This window comes from Myotis daubentonii, chromosome 8, assembly GCF_963259705.1.
Source record: "Myotis daubentonii chromosome 8, mMyoDau2.1, whole genome shotgun sequence".
In the NCBI taxonomy this organism is placed as follows: domain Eukaryota; kingdom Metazoa; phylum Chordata; class Mammalia; order Chiroptera; family Vespertilionidae; genus Myotis; species Myotis daubentonii.
The window spans coordinates 54,782,162-54,799,015 of NC_081847.1; positions in this window are offsets into that span (position 1 = coordinate 54,782,162).

Sequence of the window (16,854 nt, forward strand, 5' to 3'; positions counted from 1 at the left end):
TCGATTCCAGTCAAGGGCACGTGCCCAGGTTGTTGGCTTAATCCCCAGTGGGGGGCGTGCAGGAGGCAACGATCAATGATTCTCATCATTGATATCTCTCTCTCTCTCTCTCTCTCTCTCTCTCCCTCTCCCTTCCTCTCTGAAATCAATAAAAATATATTTTTAAAGAAACCAGTGCTTGGCTGTCACAGAGACCACAGGTTGTAACCCCTGGTGACCCCAAGTGCCTTGATGTACCCTCTTTCTCCAACACAACAGCCTATTGAAGTGGTTATCACAGACGCCGCTAAGCATCCCTCACAGGGACCTCACTTGACTTTGATTGGCACCAAGTTCAACGAAAAAACCACAGGTAACAGGAAATACGGGAAAGAGGAAAGCCAGCCCCAGACAAGGAGCGGGCTTCCCTGGGACCCACCGAGGTCGCCTGCGGGACACCATCTGCCAATGCAGGTTCACTGGGTGGGAGGTCTGTACTACAGAAGATCCAGCTGACAGGCGCACGTCACTCTCCCTGTGAGGGGACAGGGAACAGCGGATGGAACGCAAGCAGAGGACAGAGAGGAAAGGCCCGGTGAGGGAACTGGCTTCAGATAAAAATGTGAACAGCCCACTGGGTCCTCCCCACAGACACGTTCTCGCGTCTCACATTCTCTCCGTCTTCCCTGCTTGTCTCTGAGCTTCGTCAGGGGCTGCAACATCTAGAAAAACCTTCTCCTTGATGAAAAGTGGGTGCCAGGGGGGAGGGGCCAGAGTTGTGAACAGGATGTAGGAACCGGGTGGTCCCTCCAGGGGTTTGAAAGGAAGACCTCTATTTGTCTCTGCAGAGAGTCCACCATAACAGCCCGTGTCACTCAGCCACCAATGGAGGTGTGGGAAATGAAAAGTGTGACCGAAATCAACATGGGTCCCCCAATGCCAGAATTATTTTTAAACGCTTCCTCGTCAAGAGGAAACCTTCCTCCAAAACCACATGAATGAAGACTAGGGAAGTGATGGTCTCCTTAGACATGCCCCTTTGAAATTCCTGATTTGGCTTAGCAGCGAAGAGCCCGGTCCACACTGCCAGGAGCTCCCTGGACTTCATTCCGAGTCTGATCCACATGCTCCGGGCGGCTCTGTGCTGCCTGCTCTGAGCTGGCGGCTTCCCAGCAGGGACACCGACGACTTTCTCCTGGTTCAATCCGTTTCACCCTCTTGTCTGATATTTTCAAGGGTTTTTAATCACAATGCTAGCGGACTGATCAGTGACAGATATGAGCAACAACTTTTGCATGCTAAGGGTGCCGGATTTTTTATCTGAGATAATATTTCTCCCTTAAAAAGCCTCTGCACGGCTATGTATTAATTAAAATCTAAATACTAAATATTGATTGATGCGTTATCAGGCCATAGCAGTTGGGCCCTGCCACATTGATTTTTTGCTGTGATTTATTATCATATTTAAGAAAAATCATTTTGTGTGATTATACGAGGAAATAGACTTTAGTGGGGGTTTAATTCTTTTGTATCACTTTTGTTGTGTGGCGGTCAGGCCAATTCCTCAACTGTGGCTCAGATGGCCGATAGCCTTCCCGCGCCTCTCCGAGGCCGCTGCCACTAATGCGTTAAGCCTGCTTGGTCTTGTCGTTAGGAATAATGGACGTTAGACCTTCCTCCTTAATCACACTGAGATTACAGACGGACGAACCCAAGTTCTTAAAATTATCTAGTTATTAACAAGTATTTCTTTTCATCACATTAATAACATTGTTGGGAGGATTTTTTTTTAACGACTCGAATTGAAGCAAAGCCCAGAACAGTGTCCCCAGGGACCTGAAGGGTGAGCATTTGTCATTAATCTCTTGTCTTGGTGAAAAGGACACGGCTGCAGTCACACCTCGCCATGGACAGACAGAAATGCATGTCTGTGTGGGACAAGGCCAGCACGGGCGTTAGAGGTGGCACCTGCATGTACCTAAACAACTTGTATGCGAATATTAGTCTCCAAACAGTGAGGGACCTGCACAAAACTGACCATGTGAAAATACTGGCATTCAAATTCCAGATTAAAGCAGTAATAGAAACGTAATCATCAGAGCCATCTGAATAATTAAGTCTAAATACTCCTTGCATTTTGTTTTCTTCTCATTCGTTTTCTATATTTGTCTTGAGAGAGTAAAATTACTTTTGTATGAGTTGGATGCCAGAATTATTCATTGTTCTCCCTGTTGACCATTTCTTTCCAACATAGGAAGCGAAATGAAAGAAAACAAACGTATTGTCTCTAACTTCATACTGTATTTGTGAGTTTTTGTTATATCCAATAATCCTTAAATGTTTGGAATTTCCTCAGTGAAACCTCCTTCCTACTCAGCAGGAACTTCAGTTCATGGCTTTCCCCTCTGCAAATCCTGTTTCCCACCAAACTCCTCGGTACCTCCTCAGGTCCGGGGCGGGCAGACAGGGTACAGACCCGAGGGTGGTCATAAGGAGTGTGTATTTACGGATGCCCCAAAGCAAACGAATTCTGGATCCAGTCTCTTATATCAGAAAGAGAACAGACCCTGAAGCTAAATTTGCGGAAATTATTTTATAGGAAAAACACTAAACTCGGTCCCACCTATAAAAACCCTGCTTCTCTCCCTTGCCTTCTGAGGTTGAATTATGGAACCAAACACTACCGACTTCAGCCGCCATCATTCTCTCAGCTGCACATGGCGAACAAAGGCAGGTGCGCAGGGGGCAGGTGCGCAGGGGGGCCGGGGGCAGGTGCGCAGGGTGAGGGCAGGGATGGACCGTCTCATCATCAATGGGCTTGCCCTCACTTCATTGTGCTTTTGCTAAGCAATAACCCGGGAAAGCAGCTTCATCCACCACAGCGTCCCTCCCCCTCAAACACAGCACCTTCCAAAGGAGACACGCTTGCCAGTCCTTAACACTAAAAACACGCCTTTTCCTTGGTCCTTGTATTTAAGAAAATCCCATTCTCGAAGTTCCCACGTTAGTGCAGTGGAAAGTACGCCCTGGTTTCGCCCTAAATGTTCTCGCGTGGTATCAAGCCCTCCTGGGAAGCCAGGCAAATGTCTGAGTCCGAGTCGTCCGCCGTCTGTCAGTATGAGCGGACCTCGCCAGAGAGCGGTCTAGGCCTGGGACCCAGTAGGGACCCGGAGGAAGGCTCCTGGTGGGTATTTGCAACCAGCCCAGGGACAGCCGGAAGGAAGCAGTGCCTTCGCCTGCCCCTGGCGGTCAGGGCGCCTCGGGCCAGCACCAACTGGAGCAGGGAAAGAAACCCCTCCGGGTCTTTCAGAATAATGGGCCTTGCCCTCGACATCTCGGGAGTCTGTGACGAGTGACTTGGCATATAATGATCAACCCACCATATTCATAACATGATGTAATATAGTCACATCAATTGCATGTAGTTAACCATGGCTGTGAACTAGCCATGGGCATAGTCAACTGTGCACAAATGCGAGTTTCCTTAAACGTCACTCCTGCAAGGCTTGCACGGGGTCTTCGTGCTGAAAAGCCTTGAGCTTGCACCTGCCCCTCCAAATGCCCTCATTCGATGCCTGAAGGAAGAAGGTCCGTGGTGATGCCACCAGACGGGGAGCCCCAGGCAGACCCTCACTGCCAGGGGTCCGGAGTGGGACCAGCGGGGCCAGCCTGGCATGGGCCCCTCAGGACGCCGGCTCTGCCAGCCTGCAGCCTGGTCTCCGCCTCTCACTCCAGACCTGCCCGGGAATTCTCGCCTGCAGAGATGAGCCCTGGGAGGAAACCCCAGGGCTGGGCAAGGACTCCAGCAGCCCTGATGACCCCACCCCTGCAAGACCAGCGTTCTTCTCAAAGATGGCTTCCTTCTGAATGATGTACAAACTGACAACAATGGAAAGTTTTAGAAACATGTCCCATGAGAACAAACTGTAGGGTTTTCAAATGTCTCTGACCACAGCTTTCTCATCAGGTGACATCTTGTGTCAAGTGCGGCCTTGCACAGCAATCCCTTTTTGATAAAACCAACAGTGATGCATCCACTCTGTCAGTCACCTCACAATCACCAAGACGAAATGCTTGATCTCAAAAGAACGTCGCATGTAGAAGAAATCAGGTTTGTTCGATTATCCGCAGATAAACAAATACTTTGTGTTCAAACCACGCAGCTGCCCATTCTTGGTACCCATACCCATGGGGTCCCGAGGGGCAGGAGGCCAGGGCGACTTCCAAGGGTGTCACAGACACTGGAAAAACTACTTGTGTTTAAATATTACTCAGGGCCACCAAATTGTTCAGGATGCACTGCACAGAAAGCCAAGTTCTCCTGTGAATAAACAGCATCTTCCTTTCAGAATATTAATAAGCCTCCCCCCCCCCCCCAGAAAGCATGCTGTGAGCATATGTGAAGAGGAGTCCAGCCTCGCTGACTCAGCTGTCAGATGGGCTGTATGATGTGCCCAGCGGACACTCTGTCCCAGCCACGCAGCTTCACTGTCCCAAGGGCAGAGGACGCAGGCCCCGTGCCTGCGGCTCTGTCCTCCTGCAGTCAGTCCTCTCCTCAGCCAGAAGAAACCTCCAGAAGTCATCGTGCCTCAGTGCACCCCCCAAAACCCCTGACTGCAGCCTTTCCAAGGATTCTCCCAGAGGCAGGCATGTTCAAGAGCTAAGGGCACGGCTGGTGTCACTCAGGACAGGTGGACAGGCCAGCAGACAGAACAGGGGCAGGCCAGCAGTCAGGACAGGCAGATAAGCCAGCAGGCAGGATAGACGGACAGCCCATGAGAGGGAGACAGGCCAGCGGCCACAACAATGCGCTCGCTGGCTCCTCCAGGTGGGATGAATCAGTCATCCTAGCTCACCTTGAAACTGCTTATGGAGAGAGCTGATTAGCATCGACTCCCTAAAAGTAATAAATGCATGGCCACTGAGAGCTGCTGTGGTCCAAGCACAGGATCAACTACAGTGGCTTCAGGAAATGCACTGGCTGGTGCCCAGCACAAGCACACCTCAGATCTGGTGGGATTTTGTAAAAACTACACTGTGATATTATTGTAATTCTCCTGGAAATTGGTGCATTGTCACAAAATAATAGCAGTCAAATTATCTCCCTGCATTGATAGGACCAAAACGTGTTGGCCATGGAATGTGAGTAGTAGTATGTTTGTGTTTACCATGACTTTGTACAGCCCAGGCTCCACGTGACTGTTGGAAAACAATTCCAACTAATTCAATATGAGTTATAACGACAGTTCTCAGCAAGAAACAAGGGTTTTGAACCGTGTGTTCACCTGGCCTCATATGGGTATAGTTAGCACAGTGAGCAGGTGACAGCGTAGATGACCCGCAGAGAAACCCAGCACAGGGCCTGGGAACTGGAGGGAGCAACACTGATTTTTAGAGCAATCGCCCAAATATGCCAAATTTTTTTGAGAGCTCAGTTCTTAAACATAAGTATGCAAACGTCCAAAGAAATGCCCATATATTGTGCAATTTATATTCTACACATTTTATATTACACATTCCATATTGAAGTTTTCCAGCCAAAATCTGATTTTTTAAAAAAGGAAACAGTGCACGCAAAATGAAAGAACAAATAAAGCCAATAAGGCAGAAAATTCAAGCAAAGCAAATTTTGATTTTTGATTTTTTAAATAAATATAAGTGTGTGACTTTATCAACTTAACTTTATACATGTAGGCATAGTCTAATATTTCGAAAATATATGGTGTTACTTTTGAAAGCAAGGGTTGGGATTAAAGTATATTGGGGTATAAGTCAATTAGCAATTCTTCATTTATCTGCCTCATCTAGCATCTTCCCTTGTGTAAAAGACTAATTACTTGCCTTTCAAAAGTTAAAAGTCTAAAGAAATCGACCAAAAAGTGAATACAAGGGTCTACACCCTGCAGAAAATATTAGCATTTGAAATGTTCTTTTCATAACATCATACGAAATTGCCCTCATTTAATAAAGGAATATATCAGCACTACAAAAAAAAAAGTGGTTAAACCAACTAGAAAAAAATTTGATAAGTTAGATGCCACAGGAGTAATTGTATTTCCCTGTCATTGCATTTTCACTCATTCTTACGTGCATGTGTTGAGTGTAGCTTATATCCTTTCCTAGCCCTCTCCTGCCCTGCCCCCCCCCACCCCGACACACAAACAAGCATTTAGCTCTGCTCTTGCTCTGTCCCCACAAACGGGATGACATTGCTTTTACCAGGTACTTCTGAATTTACCTTGGTCTGTTGCCTTAGTTCTATGCATGTGGCCTTCAAATGGTTGGTCATCTCCTATATGCTATTTAATAACTAATGAGCTTGGGAACTCATTTCAAATGTTGTGGGAGTTACCTCCTAAGATTTAAAACAGTTTTGTTGATAATATTAAATGAAAGTGTTGTATGTAGACTCTTAATTTTTTAAAATCATATTGTTCGGTACAGCTGTTTATGCAAAAGTGTGGTGATTCCTCAAACAAATTAAAAATAGAACTATCATATGATCCACAAATCCCACCTCTGGGTATTTATCTGAAGGAAATGAAATCAGGATCACGAAGTGATAACGGCATCCCCATGTTTGTTGCATCATTATCCACAATAGTCAAGACACAGAAACAACCTACCTGTCCACTGATGGATGAATGAATAAAGAAAATGTGGTAGATCTATATATATAAAAGCCTAAGCTACCATTACAACCAAATGACCAGAACCACCGGAACAACTGGTCAACCAGGTGCTATGACGCGCACTGACTACCAGGGGGCAGGCACTCAACACAGGAGCTGCCCCCTGGTAGTCAGTGTGCTCCCACGGGGGAACGCCATTCAGCCAGAAGGTAGGCTCACAGCTGGCAAGCGCAGCTGCCGCAGTGTCAGGAGCATCTCTCAACACCCCAGCAGTGCTACTGAGTGGCAGCGGCAGGCACAGTAGGCTGGGATGAGCCCAAGTGGTGTGGTGCCCGGCCCCGGCTCAGGCTCCTCCCTGGCTGCCTGCCACTTGATGCACTGCTACATCCCCCGAGGGTTCCTGGATTGTGAGAAGGTGCAGGCCAGGCTGAGGAACCCCCCTACCCCCACAGGAATCGTGCACCGGGCCTCTAGTATATCCTATCTAATAAAAGAGAAACATGGTAATTGGCGTACGACCGCTACCCTTCCCATTGGCTAATCAGGGCGTATGCAAATTAACTGCCAGCCAAGATGGCGGCCGGCAGCCAGGCAGCTTGAAACTAACATGAGGCTTGCTTGCTTCAGTGACGGAGGACTCCAACTTTCCCCGCCTGCTGCTGCCGGCCTATGAGCTGCAACTCTAAGCAACTATGTAACAAATATAGTCTGCCAGGCTTCAGCCAGCAGGATCGCAACATTGTAAGCAAAGGCCAGAAACCTACTTTCAGCAGCAGAGGCCTAAGAGCTGGAGCCAAGCCTCAAAGCTAAAGCTGGCCCTGAATAAAAAAAAAGAAAAAGAAAAAAAGGAGCGGTTGGGAGCTTCAGTCACCCCCAGCCTGAAAACAGCCCTCAGCCCCTCACCCAGACTGGCCAGGCACCCCAGTGGGGACCCCCACCCTGAAGGGTGTGTGACCAGCTGCAAACAGCCATCATCCCCTCACCCAGGCTGGCCAGGCACCCCAGTGGGGACCCCCACCCTGATCCAGGACACCCTTCAGGGCAAACCAGCCGGCCCCCACCCGTGCACCAGGCCTCTACCCTATATAGTAAAAGGGTAATATGCCTCCCAGCACCGGGATCAGCGGAGCCGAGAGGCCTCCCGGCACCAGGATCAGCGTGACAGGGGGCAGCGCCCAAACCCCCTGATCGCCCTGCGGCTCTGTGTGTGACAGCGTGCGGCGCCCCAACCCCCAACCCCCCCACGGGCCCTGCTCTGTGTGTGACAGGGTAGAGCCATAATCTCCCCATCAGCCCTGCCCTGAGTGTGAGTGGCGGGGCCCCAACCCCCTGATGGGCCCTGCTCTGTGGGTGACGGGGCAGCGCCCCAACCCCCTGATTGGTCCTGCTCTGTGCATGACAGGGTACAGAGCCCCAACCCCCCTGATGGGCCCTGCTCTGTGAGTGACAGGGGGCAGTGCCCCAACCCCCTGATTGGCCCTGCTCTGTGCATGACAAGGGGTGGTGCCACAACCTCTCCATCGACCCTGCCTTGAGTGTGACAGGGGATGGTGCCCCAACCCCCCAATCAGCCCTACCCTGAGCGTGACTGAGGGTGGCATCACAACCTCCCGATCGCCCTGCTCTGTGCATGACAGGAGGCAGCGCCCCAACTCCCCAATCAGCCCTGCTCTGAGCCCAACCAGGGGCTGCACCTAGGGATTGAGCCTGCCCTTTGCCACCCGGGAGCAGGCCTAAGCCAGCAAGTTGTTATCTCCCGAGGGGTCCCAGACTGCGAGAGGGCACAGGCTGGGCTTAGGTACCCCCTCCCCCCCCCCCCGAGTGCACAAATTTTTGTGCACCGGGCCTCTAGTATATATATATATAAATAGAGACAGAGTTGATAGAGCTATAATGGATTATTATGCAGCCATTAAAAAAGAAAGAAATTTTGCCATGTGCAACAACATGGATGATCTGGAGGACATTATGCTAAGTGAAAAAGACACATACAGGAAGACAAATACTGTATGGTATCAATTATATGTAAAATCTAAATCCTACATAATAAAAGGCTAATATGCAAATCGACAAAACGGTGGAACAATGAGTCACTATGGCGTGCACTGACCACCAGGTGGCAGATGCTCAATGCAGGAGCTGTCCCCTGGTTCTCAGTGTGCTCCCACAGGGGGAGCACCACTCAGCCAGAAGCCAGGTTCACAGCTGGCGAGCACAGTGGCAGTGGCAGGAGCCCCTCCCACCTCCGACGCAGCACTAAGGATATCCAACTGCTGGCTTACGCAGACATCCTCTGAGGGTTCTGGGACTTCAAGAGGGCGCAGTCCGGGCTGAGGGACCTCCCCTCACCCCCCAAGTGCACAAATTTCATGCACCAGGCCTCTAGTTTAAAAATAAAAGGGAAAAAAAGTCCAACTCATAGAAACAGAATAGAATAATGGTCACCAGGGACTAAAGGTGGGGAAAGTGGGGCTATGTTAGTCAAAGGGCACAAACTGTTATAAGGTAAATTCTGAGGATCTAAGTAGGGCATTGTGTCTATAGTTAATTATAGGATGTTGTATACTTCAAAGTTGCTAAGATCTTAAGCATTCTCACCACAAAAGGGAGAAGATTTCCTGTAAGTGGGTAAGGTGTTAACTAACTTGATGGTGGTGATCACTCCACAGTGTATACATGTATCAAGTCATCATGTTGAACAGTTTACGCGCAATTTTATCAATTATACCTCAGTAAAGCTGGGGAGAGGCCTCTTATAAACCAGAAAATAAATTTTATGTTGAAGATTGAGACATTAATAAATGTCTTTAAAATATCCAGAATTAAATAGGCAACTTTTACTGGCAAAAAAATAAAATCATATACTAACTCCATCTACTGTGAAACTAAATAAAAGCTACAGAGAAACATTTCTAAATCCCATGACAGGAAGAAGAAATGTTAATTAATAAAAGTCTGTCCATATGTACACACTGCTTAGCAATGAGCAACTGTTTCTTTCTCAACTACCAGGACAGACATAGAAAGTGTGACCTTGTAATAGCCTTCGGAGGGCAGTTACCTCTCTATCAGATGATTTTAAGAATGTATTTTCACCCTAGCCAGTTTTCTCAGTGGCTAAAGCAGGTTCAATTCCCGGTCAAGGGCACATACCTCAGTTCCAGGTTCCATCCCTGGTCCTGGTGGGGGATCATGCAGGAGGCAACCGGTCAATGTGTCTCTCTCACATCCATGTTTCTCTCTCTTTCCCTCCTCCCCTCTTCCCTTCTTTCCACTCTTTCTCTAAAGATCAATGGAAAAACTCAGGTGAGGATTTTAAAAAAAAGAATGTATTTTCTCTTTCTCCACCAAATGTTTGATATTCAGGAGTAAATGGCAATCTGGGACATTTCAGTTAATTTAATAGATGCGCTTCTGAAATGTGTGGAACAAACTTCTGTAAATTATATCAGATTTACCCAATGAGCTGCTTTATAACTGAAGATATTTATCTTACTTGACTCTTGATCTTCAATCTGAAAAATCTTATCTGCTTCACCCATCTTCGTGCTGCCCAACACACACACACACACACACACATACACACACACTCACATTCACACACTCACACACACACACTCACATTCACTGATAGTCAATTCATATTTACACACACTGACATACAGTCACACATTCACAGCATCTTACACACATTCACACACATTCATTTACACAACACACATTCACACACTTACTGACACACACTGACACACATACACAGTCACGCACTCAACACACACACATTCACACATTTACTTGCATACTCATATTCACACACATGTACTCCTACACGTACTCACACTCACAATCTCACACTCACCCACACTCATGGGAGAATAACTCAGAGTGAGTGTGGCTCATGGGAGGTCACCAACCCTGTAGTGTGTCCCCACCCACCCAGCTGCAGATGATTCAACTGCATCTCCGTCCATTGGTTCAGATGTTGCTGGGACCCTTCTCCCAGGAAACGAATGTTCTCTTTGGCCACAGCCATCATTAATACATTTATTGTTGTCTGCATTTCTCACATGCCTAGACCCCTCTCCCATTCGCCATCTTTAGTTATGCTACCATGAGGCCTCTGCTGTTTAGGACAGATCACTGGGCAGGTGGGGGAGCAGAGCAGGCCCCTCCTAGTGAGGTGATGGATATAAAACAACCACACCCCTTGCAGGACCTCCTTAAAGGTCACCTTTCAAAACATCCCCCCTCCAGAGAGCCACTCACTCACATGTCTCCTTCAGGGAGGCAGGCAAGCCTGCTGTTAGGAAATTGCTGGGTCACTGTAAACACGGGCCCACTGACCACATCCCACAGCACCACCATGAAGTGGAGAACCCTTCATAAAGCAAATAATGCCCCCTTCCACTTTGTGGTTTACATGTTCTAATCCAAGCAAACATTTCCAGACTTCAGACAAATCTACTTTCCACCCAGTGATCAGAACTTCTATAAAGGTCTCCTTCTCTGATTCAGTGTCTTTGGGGACAGTGTACCCTCCACTGCAGGGCACGTCCTTGAAATGAGCTGCACCACATCCCCCATGTCTGCTTTCAAGCAGCGAGGTCTGGATGAGTCCAACGCTCAGGTCAGGGCATAGGATGCGTTACTAAGCAGAGCCGCTCAGTGGCAGTGAGCAGTGCAGAGCAGACAAGCAGCCATGCTGCGTTGATGTAGGTTTGACCCCTCCCAGGGCGTAGAAGCTCAGGGCTCCTCTCTGAAGGCCACTTCTCTAAGGTAGACAAAGGCCTCATTCCTGCAGTCCCTCTACCTGGCCAAGCACAGTCATTAGCAAGCGGTCAGCCCTGTATCTGGACATACCTACTGATTTATCTAGCTCATCAATCCTACTGCATGGTTTGAGTATGAGACTGTTCCTTCTACTACCATGATTTGATTTTTTTTTTTCCTGGAGAATGTGAACTGACTCTAATCTGTGTGATTTTTGTCCTCCTCTCTGGTGCCTGGCCTGCCAGGACAGTCAGGATGGCCCAGCTCCCTACTACCTAAGGCATGAGGCCACAGGGGAGATCTTATCCTTGAATGAGAGGGGGACCCCTGCACTGGGTCATCTTAGTCCCCATCACCATGGTTCCGGGTCCTCGGGTGAGAGCGGCACCCCCAGGCCAGCTTTCTGCAGACCTTCAGCTCTGTGCTTTGCAGAGCTTGGAGCCAAAGAAATGACACTGTGATAAGGGGAACGCCAGGAGCGATGGGGACGGCCACATCGGAGTTGTGCCCATTCTTCTCAAACTCCTTTGAACATACTCTGCAGAGCAGGCGTACTCTCCAGAGGGGACATGGGACTCCCAGGGGGCGCGACCTGAATTCGCACCCCGGGCTGGCTTCCCTTCCGCTCTCCACCCGACCCTGGGAACCACACTGGACCAGCCGCCCACAGGCCCTCGTCCAGGAGTTTGGGGCGGCGCGGGGTGACGAAGCTGCTGGTGGGTTTCACCTCAGGCCGTCCTCGGCGGCCATCAGCGGAGTGGCCCCGCGTGGAGTGGCCCTATGACCCCAATAAGTTAAAACCCGGCGTGGGAAGACGCTCTTCGGGGACAAGCCTGGACCGGTCTCAGGCCTGACATCCCCTCTCGAGAGCCCCCACCCCCGTGGGTGACCCCAGTCATGAACCCGGACCGCCCTCGGGGCGGGACCCAGGGGGCGAAACAGCCTAGAGTCTGGCCACTGAGGAGCCGCGCCCCAGCCCAGGCTCACCTCGCAGATAAGAAAACCGGAGGTGGGGGGCGCGTCCCGAGCAAAGGCCACACTCCTTCCGCCACTTCCCCATTTGCCCTCGACCTCCGAGGTCGCAGAAATGCAGGTGGGAAGAGATGGGGCTGTCACTGAAGGGGCCCTAGGAGCCCACGGCACGGGGGTCCCCGAGGATAGCCGAGGTAGGTGCGGACACCGGGCCCAGGAGGTTCGAGGAGGCAGAAGTGGGGGTCCCGCTGCAACCCTCCACGCACCCCTAAGCCCCTTTTCTAAAACGCGCCCAAAACTCGGCCTCGAGACGAACGGGGGCGCCCACGCGCGGACACGACCCCCGGGCGCGCTCCAGGGCTGCCGCTCCTTCCCGCTCCCAGGCGGCCCGGCTGGCGCGGGGGGCGGGGCGGGCAGGAAATGGCCTTAATTGGGGAAATGCGCGCGGATTGCTGGGCGGCCTTTGATGTGCGCCTGGGGCAGCGCGGCCCCTCCGCGCCGCGAGCCTACTGGTGTGCCCCTCTCGGCTGCCCTCCTGGGAGCGCATCCGCCCAGCGCCAAGGACGCGTGACATTGATTTCCACCGAGCAGGAGGCCTTAGGTCTCATTCTGTGCCCAATGTCAGGCAGCCCCCGCGGCGTCCCGTTAGTCTCTCCCCGACCCCCTGGGCCTCCCGGCCCCCATTCCCCGGGGTAGGGGTTGGGGCGAGCCGGCGGAGGTGGGCGCGCGGCCCGCCGGTGCTCAGCAGGAGCGGCCGCCTCGCCTAGGCCTAATATACGCACACATATAAATATAGAGCTCGCTCGTCCAAATGACATTCCGCTCGCTCTGTCCTCCCGCGCACCCCCCCCCCCTTTCTTTTCATCATCAGCAAATAAAGATTAGCTGGGAAGATTATAGAAAGCGTTTTCAGGCTGGCGCTGATCTTTATTCCAGAGGCTTTGTGATGATATTGATGATGATGATGGTCAAGTGGACAGTTTGATTTTTGTGTTTGGAGCTAGTTATAAAGAATCAATATTATATCAAGGGGTAACTTTCGTGATAAAGGACTTTAACCACTCCGGCTATTCATCATAAGTCTGTAGCAAGCAGATAGGTCAAAAGAAATTATATTGCACTAAAGAGTGAGTCTTCTTATCTCACCCATACCAGGGGAATAGGGACAAGCCGATCGATACAGTAGCTGCTGTATACTTCTTGCAATTATCAATAGCTGATTTCGCCTTTTGAGGCCTGCATCTAATAATGCAAGCTAATAATAATCGTTTGAGCCTCCCCGTAGGGGAGGGAGTCAAAGTTTTAGCTGGCCAGCATCACTCATGCCATGGCACCTTGGTGCCCCTCGTCTGTGTGTGCAGCCTGGACACCCATGGGAAGGGTCACAGAGAAGGACTTTAACAGCACTCACACCCCTACCTGTGAAGATCTTTCCCTGCATGTGACATGAAGGCCATGGATGTTTTTGCCTGTGATGCCTACACAGCCTGGGATGAACATGCAAGGCTTCCAGCACATAGTGCTGGATAGATGCATACACTCCGCACGTGGCTACCTATTAAAAAATATTTAGACATTTATCTCAATAGGTTTGAAAGCAGAGTGGGTGACAGGAGAGGTGTGGGCAGGGCAGTCCGCTCTATGCTGGTTTATTTAAGGAGAACATTTTATTCTTATGGGGAAAGTTACCTTCAATAAACCATAAATATCACTTTGGGCTATATGTTTTGTAGGTGTCTCTGCCCCCCCCCCCCCCACCACCACCACCATCACCCCCAGCGTAAATAGAAAACAACATCTTTATAATTGGCACTTGACAGGCTGGTTGGGCCCGGCTGTGGTGCACTGACCACAGATTTCCTGCTGATGGAAACATTTATCACTGTGATTGCTCCAGAGTGGCAGGTGGTGTTATCAATTACCTCTTCTTACCAATAATAATATTAGCATGGTAATATCTTTGCTCAAGTAGGAACCAATTAGTGGTCACTTGTCACAGCATTAAAGACATGAAACCATGCTGGATGCAACTGTAAGGATCCTAAACAAAAGTTAGGGGTGGGGCGGACGGAACCAGAGGGAGGGGCAAGGCCTGTGAGGGAGAGGCACTTTGATCTGGGGGGAATAAAGGAAGGAAAGGAGACAGAAAATAGAGCTCTAATATTTGAATACTGTTTTTGTATTAAGTGGCTGGGGAAATACGCATATTGTAAATAAAGTGTCAAAGGTACCTGATGTAAGACTGTCTTGTGGATCCGGAGGCAGGAGGCATCAATATACTGGGAGGTTAGAACAGAACCAACTCCTCAACCTCCCACTGTCAAATCAATCCTGTAGATAGGCTGTTTTATCTGAATAAATGATACAAATTAAATCAAACACCTAATTACATGTTTCACTAATGTAAAATATACAGTATTAATTTGTAAATAATATTAAGCAGAGAAAATAATGACGTGACGCCTCTTAAGATGAAAACATTACAAGAGGAAAGACAATTAACAAATTAGATTTAATTATAGGGGAGAAAAACAACTTTCGTTTTTGCGATAGTGTTTAGGTATTACAATATTGTAATAGGCAGCGGTCATGTGATGGCGAGTATGTACGAGCCACCGGCGGCGGGAGTCATGTCCGCATCTGGGAAGAACACCTCCGCGTCCTTCACTGTGGGCGAGACTGAAAGAGACATCTTGTCCTCATCCGTGAAAATATTCCGTTGACGCCTTTTCGCCTCGAAATAAACCTACTGCAGCGGCTCAAGCTTAAAACGCATATATTTTCATTAAAGCTTGCTGCCTTGAATAAACACAAAAAGTTTCAGATCGTAGTTGAAGGAGGCCCAGAAGGGAGAACAGGTGAGTTAGGAGGTAATGCGCCTTTTGTTTCAACCTTTACCTTTTTTGCGGGTGGGAGAAAGGGGGGAGATGTTGTTTACCCAAGTCAATTTAAAAAGAGGTACTGATCTGCGCCGTTGTAGCAAATGGCAAGAATTTGTGCAGGTTCTGTCTCTGACCCTTTCCCCTTGCAACCTCCCTGACCCTGGCGTACCAGTCTTTGCTCGGTTTTCTCAACGAAATCCCAGCGCAGCGCGCGCGGAGGACGCCACAAAGCCTGCACCTGTACCCACAGGCCCACTCGCGGCCCTGCGCGCGGACTGCACCCGCGCAGGGCAGGCGGGCCCATGAGCTCCGCGTCCGACATTCCCGCGGCTCACTTCAGCCACTGTGTCCAGCACAGCGCCGAGCAGCCTGTAGGATCTTCCCACTTGCAATGCACATCGCGACTTGCGGGACACCTCTGCAATCTGGAGGCTTGCTTCTTACAGATAAAGGGCTGGGGTCTCAGGTTCGCCCTCATTGGAGGGGCTTTAAAAACTCTCTTGAGGACGCCTCTTGGAAAATGCAAAGCAAGTCGATGAAATTAAACATCGATGTTTGGAAGTCCCAGAAAGACCTTGGGATATCGTGCCCATGTATTGGAGATCGGGTCGGGGAACGGGGGCGTAGGAACTGCCTTAGGAACAAAACGGTGGGAATCCTGCGCATAAAGTGGCCCCAAAAGGAGGAGTCGGTGCCCTGGGGGCCAGGAGGCTGCGGGGGGGCGGGGGGGGGGAGCAGGAGGCTGCGGGGAGCCAGGCTCCGGCTTCCTCCAAAAGCTTCGGACACCGGGCGCTACAGGCTTCTTCTCCCCAAAGTGTCGAATAAAGGAGAAGAAGAAGAGGAAGAAGATTAGCCAAGTCACAAAAAGCAGTGCACCTCTAACCAGGGCCGACCCACGGCTGATGGTTTTGCGTTTTCTCTTCTAGAAAGTAGTCACCGACATCTACCTTTCTACTGTGGTTGTGCAACGTCTCCAAACTCTAGTCTGTCCTGTAAATTAAGCAAAAACCTCCACCCTCTGCTACCGCCCCCACCCTCTGGCCCCTCTTTCCCCAGGAAAGTTTCTGGCTCCCACTCGCCCCTAAGACTGGCTGCAAAGTTTTCACTGCCTAGCGCTGCGGCGCCTGAGGCAGGAGTGTCTCCAAAATGCTTGCAGCCTTCGCGAAAGTTCACAGCGTCGCAGTGGCAAAGTAAGGTTATTTCCCCCCATACAAGCTCTGTCGTGGTGTGTGTGTGTGTGTGTGTGAGACAACTCATATCGGTCATTTTTCTCTTTTCAAAAACAAAATCACCTTAATGAATATGCCTGCCACCAAAAAACCAAAACCAAAACCAACATTAAGGGATTTTATTTTATTTTGCAAAAGTGGTGGCGGGGCTGTTTGCAGACGATTCCAACCTGCGCGCTTCGTTCCTTGGTATGATTTCCCTGCGCTTTCCTGGAGCCCAAAGCTATTGCTTCGTGAAACTTACACTGTTAGACGCTGGCAGGAGAGCGCGAGCTGGGAAGAGGGAAGATTCTAGAATGGGGAAGCAGCCATCGGTGAGCCAGGCGAGCGGCTCAGGATCAGGGTCCGTCCTGGGGGCTGGTGTCCCACAGACAAGCCCAACCCCATCCC